The following is a 12127-nucleotide window of genomic DNA, read 5'->3' as shown; positions in this document are numbered from 1 at the left end:
TAGGTAAATTGTTATTAAATATACAAGGCTATGGGCAAGTTAACTATTTTTTTTAAACTCGTTAAGTTAAGTTAATATAGAAACAATGTAAGTTAAGTTATGTCTGTGAAGTTGACTCCCTAACTTCACCCGATCATCACCAAATCTATGCCAATATTTTGCAACTTATTTGCAACTATTTGCAAAGCCATTTTGGTAATTTGCAACTCCATACTTTAACAGATATCAATATTTTTGTGTGGTGGGGCTGGCGATCGGAAAAAAAAATAAATTGTTTGATGATTAAAGAAAAAACAAATACAACAAGGTGGTTAAGAAAATATAGAATAGATAAAATACTTAAAAACTAACTTAAACTATTTGATTTGGTCCATTACAAATTATAAATATTATTAAATGTTGGTTCTAAAATTTCTAAATTATTACGAATTTTAGGAAATAAAAATATTTGGGATGTTCATTTTTCTTAAATAACTTGGAAGTTTGGAACCTCCACTTTAAAACATAATTTTTAATCACTTTTTAAATGTAAGCGTTTATTAATTGATACTATTGACAATGCGTATTGGTATGAGAGTAAAGTTGGCACCCCGACTTTATCGTGTCGTTACAAAACTAGTACCATATTTTTGCAAAATTAATTGTAACAATTTGAAACACTGATTAAAAAATTTGCAAAACATTTTCATGCCAGTAGAAATAAAATTCACTAATATTTACAAATATTGGAATTCCCAGTCTAGTATAAAAAATATAACACAGGGGGGCAACTTCTCATAGCCCCCCCCCCCTATATGTGGCCAGCGGCTTCAAGATAATGCCATTATTTTGCAAATAATTTGCAAACATTTGCAATTCAGTTTAAAATTTAAAATTCCTTTTATTTACTTTATATATGTAGGAACATAATATGGGTTATAGAATTATAAGCTAATAAATGTTTAGTATAAATGTTTTATTTTTACTTATAGATTTTTTACACAGTACGAAATTTCAATAAAAATAACTAAGATGAATAAAAAAACCTGTTTGTATATAAAATGTACCTTTTTTTATCAAATATAGTTTTTTTTTATTGATTTTAGATTTTTTATTACATTTTTTTTCAATGATTTTTTATAAAACAGAATTTATTAAAGAATTTAATTCAATTTACATTTTTTGTAAAAAATAAAAATTCAATATAAATCGGTTTGATGAAAAATTCATAATTTAAAAAAAATAACTAATAAAAATATTGGAAGAAACATATATATTGTATAAGAAATCTTTGTTGAATTGAAATTTAAAAATAAACCTGTTTCATAAAAAATCAATAAAAAATATGTAATACAAAAATACAAAATTAATAAAAAAAAAATCGATTTTTGATAAAAAAAATGTTAACATGATAAAAATAATGGAAATTGAATTAAAATCTATATATGGTGAAAAATTCATAATTTAAAAAATCTAGTTTAAAAAAAATTTAATTTATTAAAAAATATAAATAAAAAAATAATAAAATTTAATCTTAAAAAATTTCTGTTTGATAAAAAAATTAACAAAAAAATATGTATATTATACAATATTAACAAAATAAAAATCCATTTTTGATAAAAACAATTTGTACTTTATAAAATGATTTTTTTATCGATTTTTTAACATATTTTTTACTAAGATTTTAATTCAATAAAAAAAGTTTCGTTGAAAAATCAATAAAAAAATCAACAAAAAATTAATAAAAAATCTGTTAAAAAAATAGATGAAAAGTACTAATTTTTAAATCAAAAATGGAATTTTTTTGTTAATTTTGTAAAATATACATATTTTTTTCTTGATTTTTTACCAAACAAATTTTTTTTATGATTAAAATTTATTAGTTTTTTAAAAAAATGTTTAATTTTAATTTTTTTAACTAGATTTTTTAAATTAAGAATTTTTTACCATATAGTTTTTAATTCAATTTCCATATTTTTGTCAATAATTTTTTCCACCAAAAGTCAATTTTTTTTATGAATTTTGTATTTTTTATTACATATTTTTTATGAAACAGAATTTTTCTAACTATGTTTTATCAAAATTTTTTTATTAATAGTTTTATTAAATATAATTTTTTTTAATTATATATCTTTTAATGTATGAATTTTTCATCAAAAAGATTTTTATTCAATTTATATTTTTACAAAAATTGTACCTAAATTGAATTAAAATCTTAAAAAAATCTATTTTTTTTTTTATCTATAAAAAATATAACAAAGGTAATTAATAAAAAAGTTTATTACATAAAAATTCATAGTTAAATTAAAATCTTCAAAAAAAAACTGTTAAATAAAATATCTACATTTAATAAGAAAATCTGAATTTGATAAAATAATCTGTATTTCATAAAAGGAATCTAAATTTGAATAATAAATTTTAAAAAAAATCTATTCTTAATAAAACAATTTATATTCAAAAAAATTCTGAATTAAATTTAAAAATATTTATTAAATATAAAATATGTACTTGATAAAAAGATCTACACTAATAAGAACTAAAAATTAAAATGACTAAAGATATGTATTAAATATAATATTTGAAATGATTCAAAATGATAAATTGCTGTTACATTTTTAATCATTTATTGTAGAAAATTGTATTCATTAATCTTATTAATGTTTTTTTAAATATGATTTTTTTAAATTATATTAATTATTTTACTAATTATTATGTTTTTATTAGTTTTATATATACCGACATTAATTTTATAAAGTATTTCTGAGCCGTTTTTGGCCATTTCTAAATAGAAAATTTTTCGTTAATAATTAATATACAGAATTCTACCTACTAATTATTCTGAATATTATATTTTTTATAAATTATTAAAATACAATGATTTTATTTGCCATTTTTATTAATTTTTTGATTTAACGAGTACATCTTATTAATTATTGTATGAAAAAAAGTAACTGATTTTAAGCTAAGTTAAGTTAAAACATAACTTAACTTACATTGTTTCTATATTAACTTAACTTAACGAGTTTAAAAAAAATAGTTAACTTGCCCATAGCCTTGTATATTTAATAACAATTTACCTACTATAAATCATACCTATACTTTAAAAAAGTTTTTTTTCGGGACCTACTTTTTGTACAAATACTAAGGTAGGTAAATCGTTACAAATGTTTAAACAAATTCAATCATAAATGTCGTTCTCTGTCTGTCATCTTACGGTGCGCAGGTAGGGTTGGCCCCCCCACACTAAAATGGAAATTGCGGGGCAGCGAGTGATTTGCAAATTCTGAAATTGAATTTGCAAATTATTGCAAACTATTTGCAAAATATTGGCACCGGTCCGAGATCGATCGGACGATGTGGGGGGGCTGCGTGAAGTTGGCCCCCCCACTCTAAAATGTAAATTGTGGGGCAGCGAGTGATTTGCAAATTCTGAAAATGAGTTTGCAAATTATTGCAAACTATTTGCAAAATTTTGGCACCGGTCCGAGATCGATCGGACGATGTTGGGGGGGCTGCGTGAAGTTGGCCCCCCCACTCTAAAATGTAATTTGCGGGGCAGCGAGTGATTTGCAAATTCTGAAAATGAGTTTGCAAATTATTGCAAACTATTTGCAAAATATTGGCACCGGTCCGAGGTCGATCGGACGATGTGGGGGGGCTGCGTGAAGTTGGCCCCCCCAATTTTGAAACGATTCCCACAGCATAAGTTGAAGTTTGCAAATTCTGAAAATAGATTTGCAAATTATTGCAAACTATTTGCAAAATATTGGCACAGGTCCGAAATTGATCGGACAATGTTGGGGGGCCAACTTCACTGACATCTGCCTACCTGACACCGTCTGGCTACCCAGGCAACGATAGTAATTGAGTAATGTACCGGTTTCCCCAAAGTTACTTTTCGTTATATCGAATCTCCTCAAATTACCCAGAGAAAAATGCACCAGTTTCTCTCAACATTTTATAAACTCGATTACAAGACCACTCCAGCCTATAAAACAAGGGAGCTAAAAAACATGTATTTAACATTTAAAAAATGTAATATAATAAAACAATACAAACAGTATTTATAATGACAAGCAACATACATTGTAAACGTAAATTTGTCAAAAATATCAGATACTGTTTAATTCATAAATGTTGTTTGTTGTGATAATGACTAACTAATATTATTAAAATTGTATTATTTTCTTCTGTAAGCTGTATTGCGATCGTGTATAATATAATAAATAATAATAATATGTTGAGGTCAATATTGATACATTCGGTTGAGGGCAGTTGGTAAATTTTTATGTCGAAAATAGCCGCTAATGACCACTAGTCAACACCCCCCAGAAAATTATGATAAATATTATGGGCTGCGAATCTTCGATCACATACATTTGAGTTCCTATTCAATTATGGAGAGTAGCTATTTTTCATGACAAAATAAAAATTATCCATACCTCAACGTTCTGTTTTTAATAATTTATACTTAACCTTGCTGATCCTGCACGGCATAACCCGTGACAAATTAATTGCCCATAGATATACACCATCTTAAACTCCATTCAATGTGAACTGCGTAGATTCTCAAAACAGTCATTTGGGTGGATTTTACTACCAAACTCAATATATCCAATCAAATGCTAAGTATCATATTTTCTGTAACTAATGACAACCCTATACAAACTAACAAATATTCGTTTTTCGTAAGCCAACAAACCCCTAAGTGAGCTCTGATATTTGCCTTTTATTAAGCCACTAGCTTTCAGCTCGTATAATATTATATATGGAAAAAATAACATTTAAGTTACTAAATTTTTTTTAGAATATAAACCGCTTTAAACTTTACCTGTAATATACAGTAATCGATATTTACATGGAATAGCTTGATTAGCCTAAATGATAAAATATAATACAATTAACTCGTGCACTCCATTGCCAATAAAAAATGCATTTTTTAAAATTAATTTTAAAAATAAACTCGTATTTATTTTGTTTTAAGACATAATTTGTTTATTTGAGACCATAAATTAGACGATTTGGTGCATACTAAAACCCCATCAGTGGCTAGAGAGGATTATCATAGGGTAAAATTCGTACGAAAATCTACGGAAAAAATTCAGAAAGATCGTTTCACTAGTTTTAACGTTGAGTGATGGCGAACTAAAATTCACTTTCTACTTTATATTATAATTATATAAATTTACGAAACTCTGCATTTATACATTTACAATACTTAAAAAAAAAATTTAAGATGAATAGATTTTTTTATATTATAATTCTGAAGAAGTAGATAATAATTTACAGGATATTATCCATATTTTAGTACCTATACTACCTACCTATTGTAAACATAAATTAATTGTTACATGAAATCATGGAGGATTGGTCAAGATGGGTAGGAGAATGAAATGTGATGACTGATGATCTTATTGAAATATTGAACATTAAATGTAAACAAATATAAGAATATTTTTTTTGGGGCATTTAATTCGTATAAATATTTAGAAAAGTTCTAGAAAAATAAAATTAGGTAATTGAATATGCATTCTGAATTCTTTTTCTGCCGTTATTCCGAACGCATATTCTGGGTGAACAAAACAGTGGTCTTTATACTAGACTGTTTATATAGGTTTATGGTTTATACCATATATACCCCGCGATACAGCTGACAAGACTGAACTTGCACGATACCCGACTGGACAGAATTCGAACGGTCGCGCTGGTTGATATATTTTATTACAATATTATATGCACATAATATATTGTTACGGTTGCGGTTATCGCACACAATATTTATGCACCTTATACCCATCTAATGCATTTTACACAGGACAGTGAGGTACTTGAATAATAATACATAAATACGTGTACGGCGAACGCGTGTCAGCACCGCTTACGATATGTAGTTAGGTACCTACGTCATGCCTATGTGCCTACGATACGACCACCATATTTATATATTATTTCAGCAGTAAACACTAAACAGTATAATACGGTATGCATATCGTATATGATAGTACATATAAATTATATGGTAAATGCCATTCGATTATAAATATTGTTGTTGTATGTAAATACCCGAGAGGCCGCACGCCAACGAATCTTGTACGCGTGTATATTATTATGCCGTTTGATTGCGATTTATCTTGCCTTTACACGGCGAACAGGCTGCAGCCTCGTTCGTAAATTTACAGTAAAACGACACGTGGTGTAAATCGAGCGCAATTGTTGTCGGTCTTTTTTGAAACTTGTTTCGATGAATTATTTTTATTGTTATGATAACATGCATTTTATTAAAATTTATTAAAAGAGACGATTGTTTATATAATATACTTTGTATATACTGATGTAACCGGTTTGTAAACCGGTTGATAAACGGCGACATTTTAAAATAATAATTCCCAACAACACAATACGATATACCAGCTATTTGGTCAGAAGGAATCGGCTGCAGCAGTCTTCTGTCCAGCATTAATGTTTTACCTTTTTTATGATCGTTATACACGTATAGTAAATTCCTGTATACCTGCGTGTGTTATTTTATGTAAGATTCAACATCAGAAGACTATTTTTCTAAATAATGTAAATATTGGATGTACATATTGCCTTTTAAAATGTTAAAATATTATTCTACCATAAGTTTTATGTTATTTTTCTAATAACATTTTTGAATTAAAATAAAGGATTATTAATTTTTTTTTGTTTTTTAGTACTTAATCTGTTATTATTTATTACTGTTTTTACCTTTGTTTAATTTTTTTTTTTTTATTTGTTTATAATCGCCGTATTGTTTGGCGTTTACCTATTTATTGTTATAATATTCATATTCATTACTACAAATTGTGTTGTACTATTGGGCTTATAGCCCGTTCATACATATGAATAAATAAATAAATAAATAAATTGTTTGTGACTTGTTGCTTTAGATGAGATTTTAATTTTTTTAAACACGTAATTGATTTTAAGACTTTAAGCTATTATTATTTTTTGTATTAGATCTATTAGTATTAATACACTTAAGGGGCGTATTGTGATGTAATTTGATCAAAAAAAAAAACGAAATGTCATTTGTGTCACATCCAAATATTAATTTTGGTAGTTTGAACCAATTCTTAAGACTGGAATTTGGGCCACACATAAAATTTAACAAAAGAGCATTAAGATTTCGTCTTATAAACGTAGAACACAGCAAACTTTTGTTCACTAGTTTCAATAGTGTGTTTTTAGTTTTAATATTATAGAGTTAGCTGACAAATTATCAAACTTTTAATTAAGAATATCATTTGTGTTTAAGAGTTAGCTTTTATTCAATATTTTAATTTCCAAGCAAGATATGAGCATTTTTAATTTGTGATATTTCACATACCCATATCAATCTTGCAAATTAAAATATCTAAGGAATCGCCGACGCTTAAGCACAGATAATGTTCTTGCCGAAAAGTTTGCTAATAGGCCAATTCACTCTAATATCAAAACTAACAGCACACTTTTGATACTATAGTGAACGAACATTTGCTATATCGAACGTGTGTAAGACGGAGACAACAATGCGTGGGTAGAGGACATATTTAAGTTATCTGCGCAATATTGTACCTACAAAAATTTTAATTTGCTTTATTTTTACTCTATAACAATGGTCGCTTTAAAGTAATTAGTTATACATTTTTTTAAAACATATTAATACGTATTTTAAATTATTCATCAATCATTTCCAGAAAATTATTAAATGTACGTCATAATGTACAATTAAAAATGCAAGAATTGTACTCACTTTTACGTACATTGTGTATCTGTGTAGTGTGTATAAATGAGTAATATTTCAGCTCTAATAAAATAAGTAAAAACCAGTAATATTATTCATAATCCAATACTGTTCATGTTATTAATAGTTTATGTTATTTATTTACGTCTTATGTGCTATGACTGATGTGAGGTCGGTAAAATTATCAGGCAAATTCCAACAATTTAAATTGAATATGTGGCACAGATTATTTACATAATATTTTGACATTTCGTTTTCTCATTACCTATATATTAATATTTAGACGTGGCGTGATTTACATACTCACTTAATAGTACTTATAGGTAGCATAAGTTACACGTACTAAAATACTATCTCTAATTCAAGTATTTAATAATAAACAAATTATTATTATTAGTTTAAGCATAGACGTATATAGAAAGTATTAACTTGTTTGTTGACTTGACCACCACAAATTAATTAGATACCTACCTATACCTAGATTTCATTTGTTTAACCCAATTAACATCTAATTATATTTTAATGATTTTTGTTTAAATAAAAAGATCACGTCTATGGGTCCTATCACTGGATAGCTTCCTTACTCGCGGTCTTATTGTCCGTCATATTTTGTTTTCATGTTTGCTTATTGTATTTTTTTTATATACAGATGGTAAATATTATATTTTATATTTTAAACAAAAAAAAAATAAAAAAATAAAAAGAATAAGTTTAAGATTTACCAAAAATCTGTGATACATAGAAGGGAAAAATAAATAACTCAACGCTAAAATATGTAAACATTTACAACATTTATCTGTTAGTATGCATTTTGTAGTTGAAAATTCAAAATTTTTTCCACATTGCTTACCCCCATCAAACCCCTGCATTAACTCAAGAAATATTATAATTTATTTTTGTGAAAACATCAATCTGCTTGCAATTATTAGAAGCTATAATTATTTTATAACTTAGATAATAAATAAAATATATTGTGCATGCTTTGCTATTCGTTTTTTAGTTCTTAAACGTGGCTAAATGCTATGTAAGTAGTAATATATATATGACTGACTGTATGATACTACTACAATTTATGATTTCTTAAACATTAAACCACCGTGTGTACAAACATCCGCTGAGTGGCATAGAAAAGATGCAAAATCCACATATACCATTTCCGTCTATCGGACAAGTAAAATATAACAAGATTTTTTAAAAAATTGAATTAATTGTTGTGTCTACAAATATTTAGCCTCATCCAAGAAGAGTTGAAACACCAGATACTAATTTTGAAAAAAAAAATTATTTTCTAAGCAAATTCATATTTTTTTAAATATTATATTGTCTAAAGAAGAAGTTAAAGCGTTGTATTTTTTAGTTTCCAGTTGGTCAATATTTAAAAAAAAGTTTTTTCATCTCAAAACCTGAAACAAAATTTAGTAGAAGCCAATAGGTATTTAAAAACTCTAATGTTTACCTAAATTCTAACATTTTGATTTTTGAATAAAATATAAATAGATTTTACAATATTGCAATACTATAATACAATACAATATTATAGGTACTATAATAGATACTCTCATACTACACCGCAGATATCATACTTGTGACCTCTCTAATGAATATTAATAAAATATTAAAAGCATTCAATATACAATATACCTACATATTTCAGATTTTTTTAGTACATATTATGAGCTTTGACGATTTCCTTATGCCAGAGATTTAAGTTGAAAATAATATTTTGCGTTTTTCAAATGTGGGACATTTATAAATATTAAATGACAACAAAGATAAGTATTTCGTTTAATTTTAAGCATATTATTGTAATGCTAAATACAGGACGAGAACATTGTCATCCACTAAAACCCCTAGATATTCTAAGGAGTCACATGGTTTTTAAGATTTCTGGCATACTAAACTATATGTTTTTGGAGAGCAAAAATGTTTTTAGGCGAATTCATTTTTCATCAAAATACCAATTTAAAAATTCATCAATAAAGTAAAACTTATAATTAACCGTATAAGTTACATTAAACATTTTTTATTCTCAAAGGTTTTTAAAATCCCTCAAAATTTGAACAGAAACCCCGTAAAACACCACCCTGTATACCACGAAAAGTCGAAATAGTGCAAACGTGCGCTTACATACCATTTTCATTAATTGATAGATTATACAATTATAACTGAATTATACCTGATTAATGTTTCGCTAAATCAATGAGACAATACTGAGGACTGTGATAATAATATGGGTAGTTTTTTATTTTTATTGTCTATTTTCATGATTTTGTCATACGACGAGTGTGGTACTTCAGCTCTCAAGTGTTGTATGGATATCGCAATGTATTAACTGTACAGCTATTTAAAACTTTTTTATGTACATTACGCATAAGTACAACAAATAATGTATATAAAAAAAACGATGAATAAACATGACAGTACATGGATTACACGTTATAATATAAAAAAATCTTCATAATACAATACTGTAGAAGTACTATACTGTAACTACAATTCTACAGGTTTTAATGTTTTTCTAAATAGTTTCACTATAATTATTACCTATGTGTTGGAACAAGTGTTGTAGTATTCAGAGATGTGCTTGGGTATTTTTAATCCGAAGGGGGGCTTATTATTTTTTTTTATAGATTTTAAAAGGAGTGATATAATAAAAAAAAGCTGACAAAAATAATAATAACCATACACATTTGCAACACAAAATAATTTTAAATACAATTAATTAATTTGATTTTGTATAAAATATTGTCATAATGCTAGACTTTGGTTTTTACAATTGTACGAATTAAATAATTGTAATATCTTACACTCTTAAAACTTGCTTTAAAATTAACATGAATTAAAATCACCCAATTTACCATGAAATCCGTGCGGACGAGAGTGAAATGTTAAGTTATACCGTAATATACAATAATAATGCACTACTTTAACGAATATCTACCGACAAAACTTTTCTCATTTAAGTTTTTACTTTTTAGGGGCACTCGTTAACGCTTTAATTATTCCATTGCACATCAACAATTATTAAATTATATATTTATATGAAAGAAATTAAATTAGAGGTGCACAACAAGTATGCAACTTACGTGTAATTAATTGCATGTATTTTAATAATTACATTTTTCTTAAAAATCCTTCATGTATGAAAAAAAACGAAATATATTAAAATTGTTATGGATTCTGTAAACGAAATGACAACTAATATAGAAAAAACCTACGATGACACCTAAAAACAATAATTTGGACTTTTATACAACGAACATATAATATAGGCACCTAAACAGAAACTGAAGCTTTAATATGAACTACCATTTATACAGGACTACAGGAGTACAGGACTTGCGTACTCTAAGGAAAAACGGACTTCGGGGCCACCAAAAGGCAGGCCTTGAAATAATAAATCGAAATTGTACCAAAAATAATCACGTCATACCCACCATTCTTTTGATATGATGATGACGTATACCAAAGGGCGTCTGACTAAAAATACGGCTGGATGGTTTGCGGTTTGATTTAACAACATTAATATTTGATGCAGTTGGGTATAGTATAGGTAACTACGACACTTAATAGGTAGGTTGTAACACCACTCAAAGTCTTGGTTATAATATTCAGAGCATTATAGTACCGACATTGGCGCCATTTGCAGTATTAATACCAGGAAGTTCCATAGTCTATACTGTATACATGCTTATGTAAAGTCATTCATCATTTTCGAATGAAAGTACTATACAGATCAGACTTTAATCTCATTAGCAGTTTGGCTTTATTCAAAATATTTAATATATGTATAATTAAGATATAAAATATACTATATTAGGTATGAATTATAATTTACCGTGTTCAACGTCATAGGTCCGATAATTGTTATTTTTATAAACATTTTATTTTATTTTATTTTCCATGGTTTAGACCACAGTCCACGTTTATTTTAGTTAAGATTTTATCTCGATTACCTACAGTAAAACTACAAAAGGAATGAAAACAATATTTATATTTATCTATTTCTTATTACAATACATAGGTAGTATTAATATTTGATAGTTATATCTCATATTTGATTATATTATTCTAATGTTTTCATAATATAGGTACCTGCATTGTTGAATAGCGTTAATAACAATACAATCACACAAAGGGGCAGTGACGCTAGATTTACAAAAATGAACTCAGGCCAAATGAAAATACAACCGCCCCAAGCCATTTATATGGCTACAGTCTACAAATCTACTTTGTACATTTTTACTTCGTAAGAAAAAACTATTTGTAAAAGTTTAATTTGTTTAACATCCAACAGAAATATTGAAACGCAATGAAAAATACTCGTAATTTAATTTGCGTAATGTACGAAATACCTATGCAGCCAATCCCGGTTTAAGATAACTTACGGATCAGTGCTAA

This window comes from Myzus persicae, unplaced genomic scaffold (genome assembly GCF_001856785.1).
Source record: "Myzus persicae strain clone G006 unplaced genomic scaffold, MPER_G0061.0, whole genome shotgun sequence".
In the NCBI taxonomy this organism is placed as follows: Eukaryota; Metazoa; Arthropoda; class Insecta; order Hemiptera; family Aphididae; genus Myzus; species Myzus persicae.
The sequence above is the reverse complement of the archived record's forward strand: the minus strand, read 5'-3'. Positions refer to the sequence as shown.